Below are 25,312 nucleotides of genomic sequence, written 5' to 3' on the forward strand. Positions count from 1 at the left end.
AGGTTGAATGATGCTCTGCCTCTGTGGTCAAGTACAGACATAGGCCTTAAGCAACCATGAGCCACTGATAAGTGTGACAGATTAGGAAACATGCATACAGTTCATTAGTTAGACTCCTATGAACCACTAATAGGAGAAAATGAGCACGCAATAAAGTGGACTTGTTAGGGAGAGATTGCCATCAGAGTTAAAACACTCCAACTCAATTTTGATGACAGAAACAGCTAAAAAATGAGCGTTTTGTTGACACTGATGACAAAATCCTGATCAGATACAGACAGACACATGCATACAACACACACTACTGCTCAAAGGTTTGTGGTCAGATTCAAACTGTCGTCTTTTTAATTAATAATTTACATTTACTTTTAACATAATATTACATGAAAATGATCAGAAATGTTTTCACAGATGTGTGTTTAATGAATCATTTATGTTAAATCACCCATGATGCATTAGGAAATGTCTACACACTTATACATGGGCCCATTTTTAGTAACCATCACTGCTGTGTGGACAGATCACATGGTTATAAACCAGGTGAAAACTGACTTCAAACCTTTGAGCTGTAGTGTAGATTGCAATGATAGTGTATAGTTATCTATTACAGAAGAATATATAGAAGTCTGAGGACAGGGAGACACTGTAAAAAAGTTATGAGCTGTCTTGCTGCAGAGAAAGTGGAGTCTGTCATCCTTGAAAAGCTCCCAAGATAGGCAGCTGGCAGGTTGAATGATGCTCTGCCTCTGTGGTCAAGTACAGACATAGGCCTTAAGCAACCATGAGCCACTGATAAGTGTGAGAAATTAGTGCACTTAATGCAGCGGTCCCCAACCCCCGGGCCTCGGAAAGGTGCCGGTCCGCGAGAGTTGAGGCTCAGGTGTGAAATGTATGGTTTTCAGGGTTTTTATCGGTATTCAGAGTTATTTTGTTATCGTTTTTATCGTTAACTCGGTGTCCCTGGGTCTTTTCAAGTGTGTCATAAATAAATCTTCTTTTTTTTCCGGTACCGGTACTAGTTTTATTTTGTTGTATTTATCCGCGACACCTTAAAGGCCGGTCCATGAAAATATTGTCGGGCATAAACCGGTCCGTGGCGCAAAAAAGGTTGAGGACCACTGACTTAATGCATGTTTCCTAATTATATACGTATGAGCCACTAATAGGAGAAAATGAGCACGCAATAAAGTGGACTTGTTAGGGAGAGATTGCCATCAGAGTTAAAACACTCCAACTCAATTTTGATGACAGAAACAGCTAAAAAATGAGCGTTTTGTTGAAACTGATGACAAAATCCTGATCAGATACAGACAGACACATGCATACAACACACACTACTGCTCAAAAGTTTGTGGTCAGATTCAAACATTCTTGTCTTAATTTTAAAATTATATTTGCTATAACATAAAATTAGGCAAAGTTTATCAGAAATGTTTTCACAGATGTGTGTTTAATGAATCATTTATGTTAAATCACCCATGATGCATTAGGAAATGTCAACACACTTATACGTGCGCCAAATTTTAGAAACAATCACTCCTGTGTGGACAGATCACATGGTTATAAACCAGGTGAAAACTGACTTCAAACGTTTGAGCTGTAGTGTAGATTGCAATGATAGTGTATAGTTATCTATTACAGAAGAACATATAGAAGTATGAGGACAGGGAGACACTGTAAAAAAGTTATGAGCTGTCTTGCTGCAGAGAAAGTGGAGTCTGTCATCCTTGAAAAGCTCCCAAGATAGGCAGCTGGCAGGTTGAATGATGCTCTGCCTCTGTGGTCAAGTACAGACATAGGCCTTAAGCAACCATGAGCCACTGATAAGTGTGACAGATTAGGAAACATGCATACAGTTCATTAGTTAGACTCCTATGAACCACTAATAGGAGAAAATGAGTACGCAATAAAGTGGACTTGTTAGGGAGAGATTGCCATCAGAGTTAAAACACTCCAACTCAATTTTGATGATAGAACCAGCTAAAAAATGAGCGTTTTGTTGACACTGATGACAAAATCCTGATCAGATACAGACAGACACATGCATACAACACACACTACTGCTCAAAAGTTTGTGGTCAGTTTCAAACATTCTTGTTTTAATTTTAAAATTATATTTGCTATAACATAAAATTAGGCAAAGTTTATCAGAAATGTTTTCACAGATGTGTGTTTAATGAATCATTTATGTTAAATCACCCATGATGCATTAGGAAATGTCTACACACTTATACATGGGCCCATTTTTAGTAGCCATCACTGCTGTGTGGACAGATCACATGGTTATAAACCAGGTGAAAATTGACTTCAAACCTTTGAGCTGTAGTGTAGATTGCAATGATAGTGTATAGTTATCTATTACAGAAGAATATATAGAAGTCTGAGGACAGGGAGACACTGTAAAAAAGTTATGAGCTGTCTTGCTGCAGAGAAAGTGGAGTCTGTCATCCTTGAAAAGCTCCCAAGATAGGCAGCTGGCAGGTTGAATGATGCTCTGCCTCTGTGGTCAAGTACAGACATAGGCCTTAAGCAACCATGAGCCACTGATAAGTGTGAGAAATTAGTGCACTTAATGCAGCGGTCCCCAACCCCCGGGCCTCGGAAAGGTGCCGGTCCGTGAGTCGTTTGGTACCGGGCCGCGAGAGTTGAGGCTCAGGTGTGAAATGTATGGTTTTCAGGGTTTTTATCGGTATTCAGCGTTATTTTGTTATCGTTTTTATCGTTAACTCGGTGTCCCTGGGTCTTTTCAAGTGTGTCATAAATAAATCTTCTTTTTTTCCGGTACCGGTACTAGTTTTATTTTGTTGTATTTATCCGCGACACCTTAAAGGCCGGTCCGTGAAAATATTGTCGGGCATAAACCGGTCCGTGGCGCAAAAAAGGTTGAGGACCACTGACTTAATGCATGTTTCCTAATTATATACGTATGGGCCACTAAAAGGAGAAAATGAGCACGCAATAAAGTGGACTTGTTAGGGAGAGATTGCCACCAGAGTTAAAACACTCCAACTCAATTTTGATGACAGAAACAGCTAAAAAATGAGCGTTTTGTTGAAACTGATGACAAAATCCTGATCAGATACAGACAGACACATGCATACAACACACACTACTGCTCAAAAGTTTGTGGTCAGATTCAAACATTCTTGTCTTAATTTTAAAATTATATTTGCTATAACATAAAATTAGGCAAAGTTTATCAGAAATGTTTTCACAGATGTGTGTTTAATGAATCATTTATGTTAAATCACCCATGATGCATTAGGAAATGTCAACACACTTATACGTGCGCCAAATTTTAGAAACAATCACTCCTGTGTGGACAGATCACATGGTTATAAACCAGGTGAAAACTGACTTCAAACGTTTGAGCTGTAGTGTAGATTGCAATGATAGTGTATAGTTATCTATTACAGAAGAACATATAGAAGTATGAGGACAGGGAGACACTGTAAAAAAGTTATGAGCTGTCTTGCTGCAGAGAAAGTGGAGTCTGTCATCCTTGAAAAGCTCCCAAGATAGGCAGCTGGCAGGTTGAATGATGCTCTGCCTCTGTGGTCAAGTACAGACATAGGCCTTAAGCAACCATGAGCCACTGATAAGTGTGACAGATTAGGAAACATGCATACAGTTCATTAGTTAGACTCCTATGAACCACTAATAGGAGAAAATGAGCACGCAATAAAGTGGACTTGTTAGGGTTAGATTGCCATCAGAGTTAAAACACTCCAACTCAATTTTTGATGATAGAAACAGCTAAAAAATGAGCGTTTTGTTGACACTGATGACAAAATCCTGATCAGATACAGACAGACACATGCATACAACACACACTACTGCTCAAAAGTTTGTGGTCAGATTCAAACTGTCGTCTTTTTAATTAATAATTTACATTTACTTTTAACATAATATTACATGAAAATGATCAGAAATGTTTTCACAGATGTGTGTTAAATGAATCATTTATGTTAAATCACCCATGATGCATTAGGAAATGTCTACACACTTATACATGGGCCCATTTTTAGTAACCATCACTCCTGTGTGGACAGATCACATGGTTATAAACCAGGTGAAAATTGACTTCAAACCTTTGAGCTGTAGTGTAGATATCAATGATAGTGTATAGTTATCTATTACAGAAGAATATATAGAAGTCTGAGGACAGGGAGACACTGTAAAAAAGTTATGAGCTGTCTTGCTGCAGAGAAAGTGGAGTCTGTCATCCTTGAAAAGATCCCAAGATAGGCAGCTGGCAGGTTGAATGATGCTCTGCCTCTGTGGTCAAGTACAGACATAGGCCTTAAGCAACCATGAGCCACTGATAAGTGTGAGAAATTAGTGCACTTAATGCAGCGGTCCCCAACCCCCGGGCCTCGGAAAGGTGCCGGTCCGCGAGAGTTGAGGCTCAGTTGTGAAATGTATGGTTTTCAGGGTTTTTTCGGTTTTCAGCGTTATTTTGTTATCGTTTTTATCGTTAACTCGGTGTCCCTGGGTCTTTTCAAGTGTGTCATAAATAAATCTTCTTTTTTTCCGGTACCGGTACTAGTTTTGTTTTGTTGTATTTATCCGCGACACCTTAAAGGCCGGTCCATGAAAATATTGTCGGGCATAAACCGGTCCGTGGCGCAAAAAAGGTTGAGGACCACTGACTTAATGCATGTTTCCTAATTATATACGTATGGGCCACTAAAAGGAGAAAATGAGCACGCAATAAAGTGGACTTGTTAGGGAGAGATTGCCACCAGAGTTAAAACACTCCAACTCAATTTTGATGATAGAACCAGCTAAAAAATGAGCGTTTTGTTGACACTGATGACAAAATCCTGATCAGATACAGACAGACACATGCATACAACACACACTACTGCTCAAAAGTTTGTGGTCAGTTTCAAACATTCTTGTTTTAATTTTAAAATTATATTTGCTATAACATAAAATTAGGCAAAGTTTATCAGAAATGTTTTCACAGATGTGTGTTTAATGAATCATTTATGTTAAATCACCCATGATGCATTAGGAAATGTCTACACACTTATACATGGGCCCATTTTTAGTAGCCATCACTGCTGTGTGGACAGATCACATGGTTATAAACCAGGTGAAAATTGACTTCAAACCTTTGAGCTGTAGTGTAGATTGCAATGATAGTGTATAGTTATCTATTACAGAAGAACATATACAAGTCTGAGGACAGGGAGACACTGTAAAAAAGTTATGAGCTGTCTTGCTGCAGAGAAAGTGGAGTCTGTCATCCTTGAAAAGCTCCCAAGATAGGCAGCTGGCAGGTTGAATGATGCTCTGCCTCTGTGGTCAAGTACAGACATAGGCCTTAAGCAACCATGAGCCACTGATAAGTGTGACAGATTAGGAAACATGCATACAGTTCATTAGTTAGACTCCTATGAACCACTAATAGGAGAAAATGAGCACGCAATAAAGTGGACTTGTTAGGGAGAGATTGCCATCAGAGTTAAAACACTCCAACTCAATTTTGATGACAGAAACAGCTAAAAAATGAGCGTTTTGTTGACACTGATGACAAAATCCTGATCAGATACAGACAGACACATGCATACAACACACACTACTGCTCAAAGGTTTGTGGTCAGATTCAAACTGTCGTCTTTTTAATTAATAATTTACATTTACTTTTAACATAATATTACATGAAAATGATCAGAAATGTTTTCACAGATGTGTGTTTAATGAATCATTTATGTTAAATCACCCATGATGCATTAGGAAATGTCTACACACTTATACATGGGCCCATTTTTAGTAACCATCACTGCTGTGTGGACAGATCACATGGTTATAAACCAGGTGAAAACTGACTTCAAACCTTTGAGCTGTAGTGTAGATTGCAATGATAGTGTATAGTTATCTATTACAGAAGAATATATAGAAGTCTGAGGACAGGGAGACACTGTAAAAAAGTTATGAGCTGTCTTGCTGCAGAGAAAGTGGAGTCTGTCATCCTTGAAAAGCTCCCAAGATAGGCAGCTGGCAGGTTGAATGATGCTCTGCCTCTGTGGTCAAGTACAGACATAGGCCTTAAGCAACCATGAGCCACTGATAAGTGTGAGAAATTAGTGCACTTAATGCAGCGGTCCCCAACCCCCAGGCCTCGGAAAGGTGCCGGTCCGCGAGAGTTGAGGCTCAGGTGTGAAATGTATGGTTTTCAGGGTTTTTATCGGTATTCAGCGTTATTTTGTTATCGTTTTTATCGTTAACTCGGTGTCCCTGGGTCTTTTCAAGTGTGTCATAAATAAATCTTCTTTTTTTTCCGGTACCGGTACTAGTTTTATTTTGTTGTATTTATCCGCGACACCTTAAAGGCCGGTCCATGAAAATATTGTCGGGCATAAACCGGTCCGTGGCGCAAAAAAGGTTGAGGACCACTGACTTAATGCATGTTTCCTAATTATATACGTATGAGCCACTAATAGGAGAAAATGAGCACGCAATAAAGTGGACTTGTTAGGGAGAGATTGCCATCAGAGTTAAAACACTCCAACTCAATTTTGATGACAGAAACAGCTAAAAAATGAGCGTTTTGTTGAAACTGATGACAAAATCCTGATCAGATACAGACAGACACATGCATACAACACACACTACTGCTCAAAAGTTTGTGGTCAGATTCAAACATTCTTGTCTTAATTTTAAAATTATATTTGCTATAACATAAAATTAGGCAAAGTTTATCAGAAATGTTTTCACAGATGTGTGTTTAATGAATCATTTATGTTAAATCACCCATGATGCATTAGGAAATGTCTACACACTTATACATGGGCCCATTTTTAGTAGCCATCACTGCTGTGTGGACAGATCACATGGTTATAAACCAGGTGAAAATTGACTTCAAACCTTTGAGCTGTAGTGTAGATTGCAATGATAGTGTATAGTTATCTATTACAGAAGAATATATAGAAGTCTGAGGACAGGGAGACACTGTAAAAAAGTTATGAGCTGTCTTGCTGCAGAGAAAGTGGAGTCTGTCATCCTTGAAAAGCTCCCAAGATAGGCAGCTGGCAGGTTGAATGATGCTCTGCCTCTGTGGTCAAGTACAGACATAGGCCTTAAGCAACCATGAGCCACTGATAAGTGTGACAGATTAGGAAACATGCATACAGTTCATTAGTTAGACTCCTATGAACCACTAATAGGAGAAAATGAGCACGCAATAAAGTGGACTTGTTAGGGAGAGATTGCCATCAGAGTTAAAACACTCCAACTCAATTTTTGATGATAGAAACAGCTAAAAAATGAGCGTTTTGTTGACACTGATGACAAAATCCTGATCAGATACAGACAGACACATGCATACAACACACACTACTGCTCAAAGGTTTGTGGTCAGATTCAAACTGTCGTCTTTTTAATTAATAATTTACATTTACTTTTAACATAATATTATATGAAAATGATCAGAAATGTATTCACAGATGTGTGTTAAATGAATCATTTATGTTAAATCACCCATGATGCATTAGGAAATGTCTACACACTTATACATGGGCCCATTTTTAGTAACCATCACTCCTGTGTGGACAGATCACATGGTTATAAACCAGGTGAAAATTGACTTCAAACCTTTGAGCTGTAGTGTAGATTGCAATGATAGTGTATAGTTATCTATTACAGAAGAATATATAGAAGTCTGAGGACAGGGAGACACTGTAAAAAAGTTATGAGCTGTCTTGCTGCAGAGAAAGTGGAGTCTGTCATCCTTGAAAAGCTCCCAAGATAGGCAGCTGGCAGGTTGAATGATGCTCTGCCTCTGTGGTCAAGTACAGACATAGGCCTTAAGCAACCATGAGCCACTGATAAGTGTGAGAAATTAGTGCACTTAATGCAGCGGTCCCCAACCCCCGGGCCTCGGAAAGGTGCCGGTCCGCGAGAGTTGAGGCTCAGTTGTGAAATGTATGGTTTTCAGGGTTTTTATCCTTATTCAGAGTTATTTTGTTATCGTTTTTATCGTTAACTCGGTGTCCCTGGGTCTTTTCAAGTGTGTTATGAATAAATCTTCTTTTTTTCGGTACCGGTACTAGTTTTATTTTGTTGTATTTATCCGCGACACCTTAAAGGCCGGTCCATGAAAATATTGTCGGGCATAAACCGGTCCGTGGCGCAAAAAAGGTTGAGGACCACTGACTTAATGCATGTTTCCTAATTATATACGTATGGGCCACTAAAAGGAGAAAATGAGCACGCAATAAAGTGGACTTGTTAGGGAGAGATTGCCATCAGAGTTAAAACACTCCAACTCAATTTTGATGATAGAAACAGCTAAAAAATGAGCGTCTTGTTGAAACTGATGACAAAATCCTGATCAGATACAGACAGACACATGCATACAACACACACTACTGCTCAAAAGTTTGTGGTCAGAATCAAACATTCTTGTTTTAATTTTAAAATTATATTTGCTATAACATAAAATTAGGCAAAGTTTATCAGAAATGTTTTCACAGATGTGTGTTTAATGAATCATTTATGTTAAATCACCCATGATGCATTAGGAAATGTCTACACACTTATACATGGGCCCATTTTTAGTAGCCATCACTGCTGTGTGGACAGATCACATGGTTATAAACCAGGTGAAAATTGACTTCAAACCTTTGAGCTGTAGTGTAGATTGCAATGATAGTGTATAGTTATCTATTACAGAAGAATATATAGAAGTCTGAGGACAGGGAGACACTGTAAAAAAGTTATGAGCTGTCTTGCTGCAGAGAAAGTGGAGTCTGTCATCCTTGAAAAGCTCCCAAGATAGGCAGCTGGCAGGTTGAATGATGCTCTGCCTCTGTGGTCAAGTACAGACATAGGCCTTAAGCAACCATGAGCCACTGATAAGTGTGACAGATTAGGAAACATGCATACAGTTCATTAGTTAGACTCCTATGAACCACTAATAGGAGAAAATGAGCACGCAATAAAGTGGACTTGTTAGGGAGAGATTGCCATCAGAGTTAAAACACTCCAACTCAATTTTGATGACAGAAACAGCTAAAAAATGAGCGTTTTGTTGACACTGATGACAAAATCCTGATCAGATACAGACAGACACATGCATACAACACACACTACTGCTCAAAGGTTTGTGGTCAGATTCAAACTGTCGTCTTTTTAATTAATAATTTACATTTACTTTTAACATAATATTACATGAAAATGATCAGAAATGTTTTCACAGATGTGTGTTTAATGAATCATTTATGTTAAATCACCCATGATGCATTAGGAAATGTCTACACACTTATACATGGGCCCATTTTTAGTAGCCATCACTGCTGTGTGGACAGATCACATGGTTATAAACCAGGTGAAAACTGACTTCAAACCTTTGAGCTGTAGTGTAGATTGCAATGATAGTGTATAGTTATCTATTACAGAAGAATATATAGAAGTCTGAGGACAGGGAGACACTGTAAAAAAGTTATGAGCTGTCTTGCTGCAGAGAAAGTGGAGTCTGTCATCCTTGAAAAGCTCCCAAGATAGGCAGCTGGCAGGTTGAATGATTCTCTGCCTCTGTGGTCAAGTACAGACATAGGCCTTAAGCAACCATGAGCCACTGATAAGTGTGAGAAATTAGTGCACTTAATGCAGCGGTCCCCAACCCCCGGGCCTCGGAAAGGTGCCGGTCCGTGAGTCGTTTGGTACCGGGCCGCGAGAGTTGAGGCTCAGGTGTGAAATGTATGGTTTTCAGGGTTTTTATCGGTATTCAGCGTTATTTTGTTATCGTTTTTATCGTTAACTCGGTGTCCCTGGGTCTTTTCAAGTGTGTCATAAATAAATCTTCTTTTTTTTCCGGTACCGGTACTAGTTTTATTTTGTTGTATTTATCCGCGACACCTTAAAGGCCGGTCCATGAAAATATTGTCGGGCATAAACCGGTCCGTGGCGCAAAAAAGGTTGAGGACCACTGACTTAATGCATGTTTCCTAATTATATACGTATGAGCCACTAATAGGAGAAAATGAGCACGCAATAAAGTGGACTTGTTAGGGAGAGATTGCCATCAGAGTTAAAACACTCCAACTCAATTTTGATGACAGAAACAGCTAAAAAATGAGCGTTTTGTTGAAACTGATGACAAAATCCTGATCAGATACAGACAGACACATGCATACAACACACACTACTGCTCAAAAGTTTGTGGTCAGAATCAAACATTCTTGTTTTAATTTTAAAATTATATTTGCTATAACATAAAATTAGGCAAAGTTTATCAGAAATGTTTTCACAGATGTGTGTTTAATGAATCATTTATGTTAAATCACCCATGATGCATTAGGAAATGTCTACACACTTATACATGGGCCCATTTTTAGTAGCCATCACTGCTGTGTGGACAGATCACATGGTTATAAACCAGGTGAAAATTGACTTCAAACCTTTGAGCTGTAGTGTAGATTGCAATGATAGTGTATAGTTATCTATTACAGAAGAATATATAGAAGTCTGAGGACAGGGAGACACTGTAAAAAAGTTATGAGCTGTCTTGCTGCAGAGAAAGTGGAGTCTGTCATCCTTGAAAAGCTCCCAAGATAGGCAGCTGGCAGGTTGAATGATGCTCTGCCTCTGTGGTCAAGTACAGACATAGGCCTTAAGCAACCATGAGCCACTGATAAGTGTGACAGATTAGGAAACATGCATACAGTTCATTAGTTAGACTCCTATGAACCACTAATAGGAGAAAATGAGCACGCAATAAAGTGGACTTGTTAGGGAGAGATTGCCATCAGAGTTAAAACACTCCAACTCAATTTTGATGACAGAAACAGCTAAAAAATGAGCGTTTTGTTGACACTGATGACAAAATCCTGATCAGATACAGACAGACACATGCATACAACACACACTACTGCTCAAAGGTTTGTGGTCAGATTCAAACTGTCGTCTTTTTAATTAATAATTTACATTTACTTTTAACATAATATTACATGAAAATGATCAGAAATGTTTTCACAGATGTGTGTTTAATGAATCATTTATGTTAAATCACCCATGATGCATTAGGAAATGTCTACACACTTATACATGGGCCCATTTTTAGTAACCATCACTGCTGTGTGGACAGATCACATGGTTATAAACCAGGTGAAAACTGACTTCAAACCTTTGAGCTGTAGTGTAGATTGCAATGATAGTGTATAGTTATCTATTACAGAAGAATATATAGAAGTCTGAGGACAGGGAGACACTGTAAAAAAGTTATGAGCTGTCTTGCTGCAGAGAAAGTGGAGTCTGTCATCCTTGAAAAGCTCCCAAGATAGGCAGCTGGCAGGTTGAATGATTCTCTGCCTCTGTGGTCAAGTACAGACATAGGCCTTAAGCAACCATGAGCCACTGATAAGTGTGAGAAATTAGTGCACTTAATGCAGCGGTCCCCAACCCCCGGGCCTCGGAAAGGTGCCGGTCCGTGAGTCGTTTGGTACCGGGCCGCGAGAGTTGAGGCTCAGGTGTGAAATGTATGGTTTTCAGGGTTTTTATCGGTATTCAGCGTTATTTTGTTATCGTTTTTATCGTTAACTCGGTGTCCCTGGGTCTTTTCAAGTGTGTCATAAATAAATCTTCTTTTTTTTCCGGTACCGGTACTAGTTTTATTTTGTTGTATTTATCCGCGACACCTTAAAGGCCGGTCCATGAAAATATTGTCGGGCATAAACCGGTCCGTGGCGCAAAAAAGGTTGAGGACCACTGACTTAATGCATGTTTCCTAATTATATACGTATGGGCCACTAAAAGGAGAAAATGAGCACGCAATAAAGTGGACTTGTTAGGGAGAGATTGCCATCAGAGTTAAAACACTCCAACTCAATTTTGATGACAGAAACAGCTAAAAAATGAGCGTCTTGTTGAAACTGATGACAAAATCCTGATCAGATACAGACAGACACATGCATACAACACACACTACTGCTCAAAAGTTTGTGGTCAGATTCAAACATTCTTGTCTTAATTTTAAAATTATATTTGCTATAACATAAAATTAGGCAAAGTTTATCAGAAATGTTTTCACAGATGTGTGTTTAATGAATCATTTATGTTAAATCACCCATGATGCATTAGGAAATGTCTACACACTTATACATGGGCCCATTTTTAGTAGCCATCACTGCTGTGTGGACAGATCACATGGTTATAAACCAGGTGAAAATTGACTTCAAACCTTTGAGCTGTAGTGTAGATTGCAATGATAGTGTATAGTTATCTATTACAGAAGAATATATAGAAGTCTGAGGACAGGGAGACACTGTAAAAAAGTTATGAGCTGTCTTGCTGCAGAGAAAGTGGAGTCTGTCATCCTTGAAAAGCTCCCAAGATAGGCAGCTGGCAGGTTGAATGATGCTCTGCCTCTGTGGTCAAGTACAGACATAGGCCTTAAGCAACCATGAGCCACTGATAAGTGTGAGAAATTAGTGCACTTAATGCAGCGGTCCCCAACCCCCGGGCCTCGGAAAGGTGCCGGTCCGCGAGAGTTGAGGCTCAGTTGTGAAATGTATGGTTTTCAGGGTTTTTATCGGTATTCAGAGTTATTTTGTTATCGTTTTTATCGTTAACTCGGTGTCCCTGGGTCTTTTCAAGTGTGTCATAAATAAATCTTCTTTTTTTCCGGTACCGGTACTAGTTTTATTTTGTTGTATTTATCCGCGACACCTTAAAGGCCGGTCCATGAAAATATTGTCGGGCATAAACCGGTCCGTGGCGCAAAAAAGGTTGAGGACCACTGACTTAATGCATGTTTCCTAATTATATACGTATGGGCCACTAAAAGGAGAAAATGAGCACGCAATAAAGTGGACTTGTTAGGGAGAGATTGCCATCAGAGTTAAAACACTCCAACTCAATTTTGATGATAGAAACAGCTAAAAAATGAGCGTCTTGTTGAAACTGATGACAAAATCCTGATCAGATACAGACAGACACATGCATACAACACACACTACTGCTCAAAAGTTTGTGGTCAGAATCAAACATTCTTGTTTTAATTTTAAAATTATATTTGCTATAACATAAAATTAGGCAAAGTTTATCAGAAATGTTTTCACAGATGTGTGTTTAATGAATCATTTATGTTAAATCACCCATGATGCATTAGGAAATGTCAACACACTTATACGTGCGCCAAATTTTAGAAACAATCACTCCTGTGTGGACAGATCACATGGTTATAAACCAGGTGAAAACTGACTTCAAACGTTTGAGCTGTAGTGTAGATTGCAATGATAGTGTATAGTTATCTATTACAGAAGAACATATAGAAGTCTGAGGACAGGGAGACACTGTAAAAAAGTTATGAGCTGTCTTGCTGCAGAGAAAGTGGAGTCTGTCATCCTTGAAAAGCTCCCAAGATAGGCAGCTGGCAGGTTGAATGATGCTCTGCCTCTGTGGTCAAGTACAGACATAGGCCTTAAGCAACCATGAGCCACTGATAAGTGTGAGAAATTAGTGCACTTAATGCAGCGGTCCCCAACCCCCGGGCCTCGGAAAGGTGCCGGTCCGTGAGTCGTTTGGTACCGGGCCGCGAGAGTTGAGGCTCAGGTGTGAAATGTATGGTTTTCAGGGTTTTTATCGGTATTCAGCGTTATTTTGTTATCGTTTTTATCGTTAACTCGGTGTCCCTGGGTCTTTTCAAGTGTGTCATAAATAAATCTTCTTTTTTTCCGGTACCGGTACTAGTTTTATTTTGTTGTATTTATCCGCGACACCTTAAAGGCCGGTCCGTGAAAATATTGTCGGGCATAAACCGGTCCGTGGCGCAAAAAAGGTTGAGGACCACTGACTTAATGCATGTTTCCTAATTATATACGTATGAGCAACTAATAGGAGAAAATGAGCACGCAATAAAGTGGACTTGTTAGGGAGAGATTGCCATCAGAGTTAAAACACTCCAACTCAATTTTGATGATAGAAACAGCTAAAAAATGAGCGTTTTGTTGAAACTGATGACAAAATCCTGATCAGATACAGACAGACACATGCATACAACACACACTACTGCTCAAAAGTTTGTGGTCAGATTCAAACATTCTTGTCTTAATTTTAAAATTATATTTGCTATAACATAAAATTAGGCAAAGTTTATCAGAAATGTTTTCACAGATGTGTGTTTAATGAATCATTTATGTTAAATCACCCATGATGCATTAGGAAATGTCTACACACTTATACATGGGCCCATTTTTAGTAACAATCACTCCTGTGTGGACCGATCACATGGTTATAAACCAGGTGAAAACTGACTTCAAACCTTTGAGCTGTAGTATAGCTTGATTGCAATGATAGTGTATAGTTATCTATTACAGAAGAACATATACAAGTCTGAGGACAGGGAGACACTGTAAAAAAGTTATGAGCTGTCTTGCTGCAGAGAAAGTGGAGTCTGTCATCCTTGAAAAGCTCCCAAGATAGGCAGCTGGCAGGTTGAATGATGCTCTGCCTCTGTGGTCAAGTACAGACATAGGCCTTAAGCAACCATGAGCCACTGATAAGTGTGAGAAATTAGTGCACTTAATGCAGCGGTCCCCAACCCCCGGGCCTCGGAAAGGTGCCGGTCCGTGAGTCGTTTGGTACCGGGCCGCGAGAGTTGAGGCTCAGGTGTGAAATGTATGGTTTTCAGGGTTTTTATCGGTATTCAGCGTTATTTTGTTATCGTTTTTATCGTTAACTCGGTGTCCCTGGGTCTTTTCAAGTGTGTCATAAATAAATCTTCTTTTTTTCCGGTACCGGTACTAGTTTTATTTTGTTGTATTTATCCGCGACACCTTAAAGGCCGGTCCGTGAAAATATTGTCGGGCATAAACCGGTCCGTGGCGCAAAAAAGGTTGAGGACCACTGACTTAATGCATGTTTCCTAATTATATACGTATGAGCAACTAATAGGAGAAAATGAGCACGCAATAAAGTGGACTTGTTAGGGAGAGATTGCCACCAGAGTTAAAACACTCCAACTCAATTTTGATGACAGAAACAGCTAAAAAATGAGCGTTTTGTTGAAACTGATGACCAAATCCTGGTCAGATACAGACAGACACATGCATACAACACACACTACTGCTCAAAAGTTTGTGGTCAGATTCAAACATTCTTGTCTTAATTTTAAAATTATATTTGCTATAACATAAAATTAGGCAAAGTTTATCAGAAATGTTTTCACAGATGTGTGTTTAATGAATCATTTATGTTAAATCACCCATGATGCATTAGGAAATGTCTACACACTTATACATGGGCCCATTTTTAGTAGCCATCACTGCTGTGTGGACAGATCACATGGTTATAAACCAGGTGAAAATTGACTTCAAACCTTTGAGCTGTAGTGTAGATTGCAATGATAGTGTATAGTTATCTATTACAGAAGAATATATAGAAGTCTGTGGACAGGGAGACACTGTAAAAAAGTTATGAGCTGTCTTGCTGCAGAGAAAGTGGAGTCTGTCATCCTTGAAAAGCTCCCAAGATAGGCAGCTGGCAGGTTGAATGATGCTCTGCCTCTGTGGTCAAGTACAGACATAGGCCTTAAGCAACCATGAGCCACTGATAAGTGTGAGAAATTAGTGCACTTAATGCAGCGGTCCCCAACCCCCGGGCCTCGGAAAGGTGCCCGTCCGTGAGTCGTTTGGTACCAGGCCGCGAGAGTTGAGGCTCAGTTGTGAAATGTATGGTTTTCAGGGTTTTTATCGGTATTCAGAGTTATTTTGTTATCGTTTTTATCGTTAACTCGGTGTCCCTGGGTCTTTTCAAGTGTGTTATAAATAAATCTTCTTTTTTTCCGGTACCGGTACTAGTTTTGTTTTGTTGTATTTATCCGCGACACCTTAAAGGCCGGTCCGTGAAAATATTGTCGGGCATAAACCGGTCCGTGGCGCAAAAAAGGTTGAGGACCACTGACTTAATGCATGTTTCCTAATTATATACGTATGAGCCACTAATAGGAGAAAATGAGCACGCAATAAAGTGGACTTGTTAGGGAGAGATTGCCATCAGAGTTAAAACACTCCAACTCAATTTTGATGACAGAAACAGCTAAAAAAAATGAGCGTTTTGTTGACACTGATGACAAAATCCTGATCAGATACAGACAGACACATGCATACAACACACACTACTGCTCAAAAGTTTGTGGTCAGATTCAAACATTCTTGTCTTAATTTTAAAATTATATTTGCTATAACATAAAATTAGGCAAAGTTTATCAGAAATGTTTTCACAGATGTGTGTTTAATGAATCATTTATGTTAAATCACCCATGATGCATTAGGAAATGTCTACACACTTATACATGGGCCCATTTTTAGTAACCATCACTGCTGTGTGGACAGATCACATGGTTATAAACCAGGTGAAAACTGACTTCAAACTTTTGAGCTGTAGTGTAGATTGCAATGATAGTGTATAGTTATCTATTACAGAAGAATATATAGAAGTCTGAGGACAGGGAGACACTGTAAAAAAGTTATGAGCTGTCTTGCTGCAGAGAAAGTGGAGTCTGTCATCCTTGAAAAGCTCCCAAGATAGGCAGCTGGCAGGTTGAATGATGCTCTGCCTCTGTGGTCAAGTACAGACATAGGCCTTAAGCAACCATGAGCCACTGATAAGTGTGAGAAATTAGTGCACTTAATGCAGCGGTCCCCAACCCCCGGGCCTCGGAAAGGTGCCGGTCCGTGAGTCGTTTGGTGCCGGGCCGCGAGAGTTGAGGCTCAGGTGTGAAATGTATGGTTTTCAGGGTTTTTATCGGTATTCAGCGTTATTTTGTTATCGTTTTTATCGTTAACTCGGTGTCCCTGGGTCTTTTCAAGTGTGTCATAAATAAATCTTCTTTTTTCCGGTACCGGTACTAGTTTTATTTTGTTGCATTGATCCGCGACACCTTAAAGGCCGGTCCGTGAAAATATTGTCGGGCATAAACCGGTCCGTGGCGCAAAAAAGGTTGAGGACTACTGAGTTAATGCATGTTTCCTAATTATATACGTATGAGCCACTAATAGGAGAAAATGAGCACGCAATAAAGTGGACTTGTTAGGGAGAGATTGCCATCAGAGTTAAAACACTCCAACTCAATTTTGATGATAGAAACAGCTAAAAAATGAGCGTTTTGTTGACACTGATGACAAAATCCTGATCAGATACAGACAGACACATGCATACAACACACACTACTGCTCAAAAGTTTTTGGTCAGATTCAAACATTCTTGTCTTAATTTTAAAATTATATTTGCTATAACATAAAATTAGGCAAAGTTTATCAGAAATGTTTTCACAGATGTGTGTTTAATGAATCATTTATGTTAAATCACCCATGATGCATTAGGAAATGTCTACACACTTATACATGGGCCCATTTTTAGTAACCATCACTGCTGTGTGGACAGATCACATGGTTATAAACCAGGTGAAAACTGACTTCAAACTTTTGAGCTGTAGTGTAGATTGCAATGATAGTGTATAGTTATCTATTACAGAAGAATATATAGAAGTCTGAGGACAGGGAGACACTGTAAAAAAGTTATGAGCTGTCTTGCTGCAGAGAAAGTGGAGTCTGTCATCCCTGAAAAGCTCCCAAGATAGGCAGCTGGCAGGTTGAATGATGCTCTGCCTCTGTGGTCAAGTACAGACATAGGCCTTAAGCAACCATGAGCCACTGATAAGTGTGAGAAATTAGTGCACTTAATGCAGCGGTCCCCAACCCCCGGGCCTCGGACCGGTGCCGGTCCATGAGTCGTTTGGTACCGGGCCGCGAGAGTTGAGGCTCAGGTGTGAAATGTATGGTTTTCAGGGTTTTTATCGGTTTTCAGCGTTATTTTGTTATCGTTTTTATCGTTAACTCGGTGTCCCTGGGTCTTTTCAAGTGTGTCATAAATAAATCTTCTTTTTTTCCGGTACCGGTACTAGTTTTATTTTGTTGTATTTATCCGCGACACCTTAAAGGCCGGTCCGTGAAAATATTGTTGGGCATAAACCGGTCCGTGGCACAAAAAAGGTTGAGGACTACTGACTTAATGCATGTTTCCTAATTATATACGTATGAGCAACTAATAGGAGAAAATGAGCACGCAATAAAGTGGACTTGTTAGGGAGAGATTGCCATCAGAGTTAAAACACTCCAACTCAATTTTGATGATAGAAACAGCTAAAAAATGAGCGTCTTGTTGAAACTGATGACAAAATCCTGGTCAGATACAGACAGACACATGCATACAACACACACTACTGCTCAAAAGTTTGTGGTCAGTTTCAAACAGTTGTCTTTTAATTAATAATTTACATTTACTTTTAACATAATATTACATGAAAATGATCATAAATGTTTTCACAGATGTTTTTTTAATTAATCATTGAAGTTAAATCACCCATGATGCATTAGGAAATGTCAACACACTTATACGTGCGCCAAATTTTAGAAACAATCACTCCTGTGTGGACCGATCACATGGTTATAAACCAGGTGAAAATTGACTTCAAACGTTTGAGCTGTAGTGTAGATTGCAATGATAGTGTATAGTTATGTATTACAGAAGAATATATAGAAGTCTGAGGACAGGGAGACACTGTAAAAAAGTTATGAGCTGTCTTGCTGCAGAGAAAGTGGAGTCTGTCATCCTTGAAAAGCTCCCAAGATAGGCAGCTGGCAGGTTGAATGATGCTCTGCCTCTGTGGTCAAGTACAGACATAGGCCTTAAGCAACCATGAGCCACTGATAAGCGTGACACTACTGCTCAAAGGTTTGTGGTCAGATTGAAACAGTCGTCTTTTAATTAATAATTTACATTTACTTTAACATAATATTACATGAAATTTATCAGTAATGTTTACACAGATGTGTGTTTAATGAATCATTTATGTTAAATCACCCATGATGTATTAGGAAATATCTACACACTTATACATGGGCCCATTTGTAGTAACGATCACTGCTGTATGGACTGATCACATGGTTATATACCTGCAACACATCTGACAAGTGCAAACAGAAAATGGAATGATCCATCACAAACTTCAACAATTTGCTCTTTTTAATCCACACAATGATTTTGGTTTGAGCTGATATCTTTGGAAAAAGATTTCTTCACTGACAAGTTGGGATCTAACATCACAAACTGACATCTGGTGATACGATGTACCAAATAAAAATGGGCCTCAGTAGATTTCATGGTTCCCTTGCTCTCTTTTGCTGGCCTGCTTCTTTCTCTCTCCTCTTTCGGTGTATGCCTGTGTTGTTGTCCGTGTGCTTGTCTTTTTTAGGGGATGCTCCTCCATCTTCCCGTCCCTCAGTCACTTGTGAACAATCAGCTGATTACTCGCCTGTTCCTCGCGAGGTCTTCATGCTGGCTTCTAAACAACCAGATCATTGCAGTACCAAGGTAACGTATTATGCCACAGTCATGTCACATTTTCCATCAGTTCTTGCCTTTGAATTGAATAGAATAGAATAGAATAGAATAGAATAGAATAGAATAGAATTCAACTTTATTGTCATTGCACATGCACAGGTACAGGGCAACGAAATGCAGTTTGCATCCATCCAGAAGTGCTTTAGTGATATAGATATATTACAATATATATTAGCAATAATATAGATATGTGAGTATATTACAGAAATGGGTCTATTATGGTATGTTATAATGTACACGGTATGAAGTAGGTTGTGAATATTCTATAACTATAAGTATGTACAGGCTGTAGTGAGTACAAGCTATGTACAGGATATGAACAGGATATAAATATGAAAAACTATACAGAATATGAAATAAATAACTTTACAGAATCTGGGATATACAGCTATACAGAAATGGGAACTATGCAAGTTGTAAACAGTTGTAGGATTAAAAATTATCGAATGTACAGAATGATTATTTACACAGAGCTATACAGTAGTGCAGTTAAGATAAGTGAGGGTGTAGATAGTTTCTACAGAGGCTGTATAAAGTGCTAGTGGTTGTGAGTGGTGGTTCACTCCATGTTATTATTGTGTGTTTGAGGGTACAGTTGTCCATTGTGTGTGTGTGTGTATGTTCAGTCCATGAGTTTAACGTGGGTCAGATGTCAGGAGGCAGAGTTCAGGAGTCTGACAGCTGTGGGGAAGAAGCTGTTCCGGTACCTGGTGGTCTTAGTCCGGAGGCTCCTGTGGCGCCTCCCAGAGGGCAGGAGGGTGAAGAGTCCATGTGATGGGTGACTGGGGTCTTTGATGATTTTCCCAGCCCTTTTCAGACACCGCTTCCTGTAGATGTCTTTTATGGCAGGAAGTGGTGCTCCGGCGATGCGCTGGGCAGTTTTCACGACCCTCTGCAACGCCTTCCGGTCCGAGGCAGAGCAGTTCCCGTACCAGACTGTTATACAGTTGGTCAGGATGCTCTCGATGGTGCAGCGATAGAAGTTCACCAGGATGTCTGAGGACAGGTGGTTCTTCCTCAGAGTCCTCAAGAAGAAGAGGCGCTGGTGAGCCTTCTTGACCAGCTTGGAGCAGTTGGTCGTCCAGGTGAGATCCTCGGAGATGTGGACTCCCAGGAACTTGAAGCTGCTCACACGCTCCACAGCCGTCCCCTTAATGTGGATGGGTGGATGTGGGTCAGCATTCCTCCTGTAATCCACGATGAGCTCCTTGGTCTTCTCGGTGTTAAGCAGCAGGTTGTTTCTGTCGCACCACTCAGCCAGACGATCCACCTCCTCCCTGTAGGCGGCCTCATCGTTGTCGCTGATGAGGCCAATCACCGTGGTGTCATCTGCAAACTTAATGATGGTGTTGGAACCATCAGCAGGTCTGCAGTCGTGGGTGAAGAGGGAGTAGAGGAAAGGGCTCATCACACAGCCTTGTGGTACACCGGTGTTCATTGTGATGGTAGATGAGCAGCGGTTATCCAGCCGGACATGTTGGGGGCGGTTGGTCAGGAAGTCCAGTAACCATTTGCAGATGAGGGAACTGATACCCAGGTCTGTCAGTTTCCTGATGAGTTGTGAGGGGTGGATTGTATTGAATGCTGAACTGAAGTCTATAAACAGCATTCTGGCGTAGGTGTTGTTGTTGTCCAGGTGTGAGAGGACAGAGTGCATTGCGATGGAGACTGCATCCTCTGTGCTCCTGTTCCGGCGGTATGCGAATTGGTGGGGGTCCAGGGTGGGGGGGAGACAGGATTTGAAGTGTGCTAGGACCAGTCGCTCTAAGCACTTAGTGATGATGGGGGTGAGTGCTACTGGGCGGTAATCATTGAGGCAAGATGGGTTGCTCACTCTTTGTTTCTGTGCAGACGTTTCAGTGTTACGGATCTCCATGACCTTCTGTGACAGTGTCTGAGTGTGCCTCCAGACAACCTTCCCTACCTCTGCCCCGTCTCCTGGAGCCCACAGTGTTTATCCTGTATTGATAACTATCTGCAAATATACCTGTAAGACTTTACCACAGTGTCTCATCATCATTCTGTTGTTTTCATAACAGTACACTGTAGAAATAATGGACTGTCTAATAGGTATTGAGGTCATAGTGAATGTAGTTTATTAGTGTGTGTCGTAGTATGATTTTGTTGTTGATAGGATTTAAGATTAGAAAATAGAAAATAGTCCTGGGATGGGAACAAAGAACTGGGGTGCAGGGAAGTGGGGCAATTAACCCCAAACACAGGACAGTAGCAAGATTTACTGAGGGTGAGGGGCAGACAATTGCCAATGTACATTACCTTAAAAGGAGATGGGGGGTCAGGGTGTCAGCACCCCAGGCCACTTTACCAGTGTTTTTCCATTGTGGGGGATTTACTGTAGAAATTGGAGACCAGAGACTATAACTGTAGCTGTTGTGTGAAACCCTTCAGATCAGCCTTTAGAGTAGGACTGCACAGGATGCAGTGTGCTGATCTCCAGATGCATCTGTAAGGAAAATGGGTAATAAAAGGATTGTGTGAAATTTGGAAACATCTCTGCGTGATCTCTACCGAGACAAAAAGAATTGGAGAGTCTCAACAGCACTAAGTAGATATTCCACTAAATCTCATTTGTGATTTATGATAAATGTTACCATTAATTATTTATATTTCTTTATGCTTCTGATTAATTTAGTAAAACTTCTAAACGATTTTTACTGTTGTCAGAAAATAAGACATTTCTAATTCTCTACAGACTTTTGAGCTGTAGTATAGATTGCAATAATAGTGTATGGTTATTGTCTATAGCAGATGAAATAGCAGTATCAGGACAGATACGAGAGAAACGCTCTCGTATTTTAACATTAAACTCATAACTTTCCTTTTTGATGGTTTGCATTTGGCCTCTCAGGGCCACTGCAGTACAGTCATCCCCCCCCCCCCCCCCCCCCATGTTTTTTTTAACTTAACCCAACAACATAGTTGGTTCAATTATACACAAAAAAAAAATCATATGTGCCCATAAAAGAGGTCAAAATAACAGAACTCTACTCAAAGTTAACAACAACCAATACTGATACCTCAAACAAACTGACCTCACTAAAGAAGACAACGGGGGAAACTTAAATAGTGGCTGATCAGCCCACAAAAATCACAAAAAGGGGTAAAACACACAAAAACCTAACTGAGACCAAAACCAGTTATTTATTATCCTGTAAATTAAACCTTATATTTAAAGAAAGACCAATGTGAATGCAGTGTTGTGTGTAAGCCTCTACACTGATATTACCACTGTGTGGCTGTAACTGCAGCCATCACATCGCCTGACCACGTTAAGGTGGTAATCTCTCAGGGGGAAAACAGAAAAACAAAACAACAAAAAAGAAAATAAAATAAGGCTCATCAGATTCTAACAATTCAAAACATGACATTTACCTTAACTGGATGACCTATATAATAAATATATTCTAACCCAACAATAGTACTTCACACTATTGCCAATATTAACAAAACCAAAAAGGGTAAGCCAAGTTATTTAAAAAAAAGACAATTCACAAAGTCTTGAAAAATAGAAATAAAGAATAAAAATCCTCAATCCACTCTATAACAACAGTCTCCTGCTTCCCTGCAGATCAACACGTTCTCACTCCTAACTCGTCATATGTGCGACGCCCATACAGCATGTATCACTTCTCAGTTATTTATTGCACTTCTTGCTCGTCAGTGAGGCACTTTTAGTGCTTTATCTATGTTTGTGTGGGGACTTGTTATAAATCAGTCTTCAACCTTTAATCTCTCTCTGAAAATGACTGGGATTAAATGCAGTATAATAAACTTTCCTGAACATGTGTCTTGTCATGATCTCCAGTGCTGCCATTTCATAGGATCTCCTGTCCAGGGCTTCTCAGACGTTGGTTGTTTTTATAACTCCTCTCACCTTCTGCTCTTGTGTCTGCTGTGATAAGCCTTTTATACTCACCCATTTTATTTCCATTTCTGTTTCTCACTATTTTTCTTAACAAGATTAAACCAGAATCAAGGTATGACTCAAGTATGTGAGGAAATTCTACACTAATTGGTACCTGCAGTCTTTCTTCTGTTGCATACCACACCCCAAAGAATGGACACACATAATGCAGACACATTTTCAGTGACCCAAATAACATTCAAACACGCTCCGTATCATAACCTCCTTTTTGTTTGTGTTTATTTTAAGCAGTTGATTTAACATAAGGATTAAAATAGAAAGAACAATCCTTGAAATAACACATGTGTGAAATACATAATAAAAAACATAAAATAAATAAAATAAATAACTATGTCAAACCTCCTGAGATCCAGCCTCACAATCACTTGTTCTATGATGACTAAAGGAAGTTTATTTACTTCATAGACCCAGTGACGCCCATTCAGTTTCATTATCCAGGAAATAACAGCTGATGCTCACTTCTGTTTAAGACACAGTCCAATCTTAGGTTCCTCATCCTGAGTGGAACAATGGGTCTATAGAATAGAATAGAATAGAATAGAATAGAATAGAATAGAATAGAATGCCTTTATTGTCACTATACAGTTGTACAGAGCATCTCATACTCAGTGTAAACATGCTGGGGGGGGGGGGGTACAGTTCTGCAGCGCATATGGACAGTATTAACATGAGGAAAAACATATATATATATATATATATATATATATATATATATATATATATATATATATATATATATATATATATATAAAATGTACAATATACAAGACGTAAGTAATATGTAATAAATAGTGTTATGTATATACAGTTGAGTATTGCACATGGAATTGGTATAAATAGTGTTATGTATATACAGTGTGAGTACAGCTGCCTTTTTCAGATCATCTCTACATTATATGAGTTGATGATTCTAGCATTACAGATAATGTCTTAATTATTCCAGACTGAGCTGTGGTGAGATCTTTTATTTTCTTTCTTGTGTTTCAGTGACAGCCTTAGCCATCACAGCCGGGCAGGTAACAAACCTATTTGCTTATTTATTTATTTTTGTCTCTAAAACTCATAAATACATATCAATACATGTATTCATTGTGAAGCATCCTGATGATCAGTAACCAAGTGTTTCTTCCTGAAACAATTACATGTAACTGTGCTGCAGTGAGGATAATACGATGTAGTATTAGGGCAAAGTTAAGAAAGGTATTATCGATCATTTTGAGAATAAAGTCAAAATGTGGAGATTACAGCTGTCTCAAGGCAAGCTGCCATGGTTGCTACTGTATATCATCTGAGTTGGTGAAACCGTACTTCAGAATTGGTTTTAGCAAGAAGGAAACATGAGCTAAAATAACCAGAACACAACTTTAAAATGCTTTTCACCAGGAGTTTTAGCTCATGAGCTAAAACTCCCTGGTTTTAGCTCATAAACGCAGTGTGGTGATAAGTATTAGGTTGTACCAAAAAAAGGGCTGGTAATAATAATAATGGATTGCATTTATATAGCGCTTTTCAAGACCCTCAAAGCGCTTTACAATTCCACTATTCATTCACTCTCACATTCACACACTAGTGGAGGCAAGCTACAGTTGTAGCCACAGCTGCCCTGAGGCAGGCCGACAGAAGCGAGGCTGCCATATCACGCCATCGGGCCCTCTGGCCTCTACTAGTAGGCGGTAGGTGAAGTGTCTTGCCCAAGGACACAACGACCAAGACTGTCCGAGCCGTGGCTTGAACCGGCAACCTTCCAATTACAAGACAAACTGCCAACTCTTGAGCCACGATCTAATGGACAGATGCAAGGTTATCGATGGTTACATCCTCGTGTAATAAAGAAGTTGAATGTTGTATCACACAATGGCTGATCAATTTGTTTCACTAACTCATCTAAATAAGGAATTTTGTAGCAGAAACAGTAATTATAGCAGTTTGTTGTGGAACAGTAATGTCCATATCAAC

Source organism: Astatotilapia calliptera, chromosome 7, assembly GCF_964374335.1.
Source record: "Astatotilapia calliptera chromosome 7, fAstCal68.1, whole genome shotgun sequence".
Taxonomy (NCBI): domain Eukaryota; kingdom Metazoa; phylum Chordata; class Actinopteri; order Cichliformes; family Cichlidae; genus Astatotilapia; species Astatotilapia calliptera.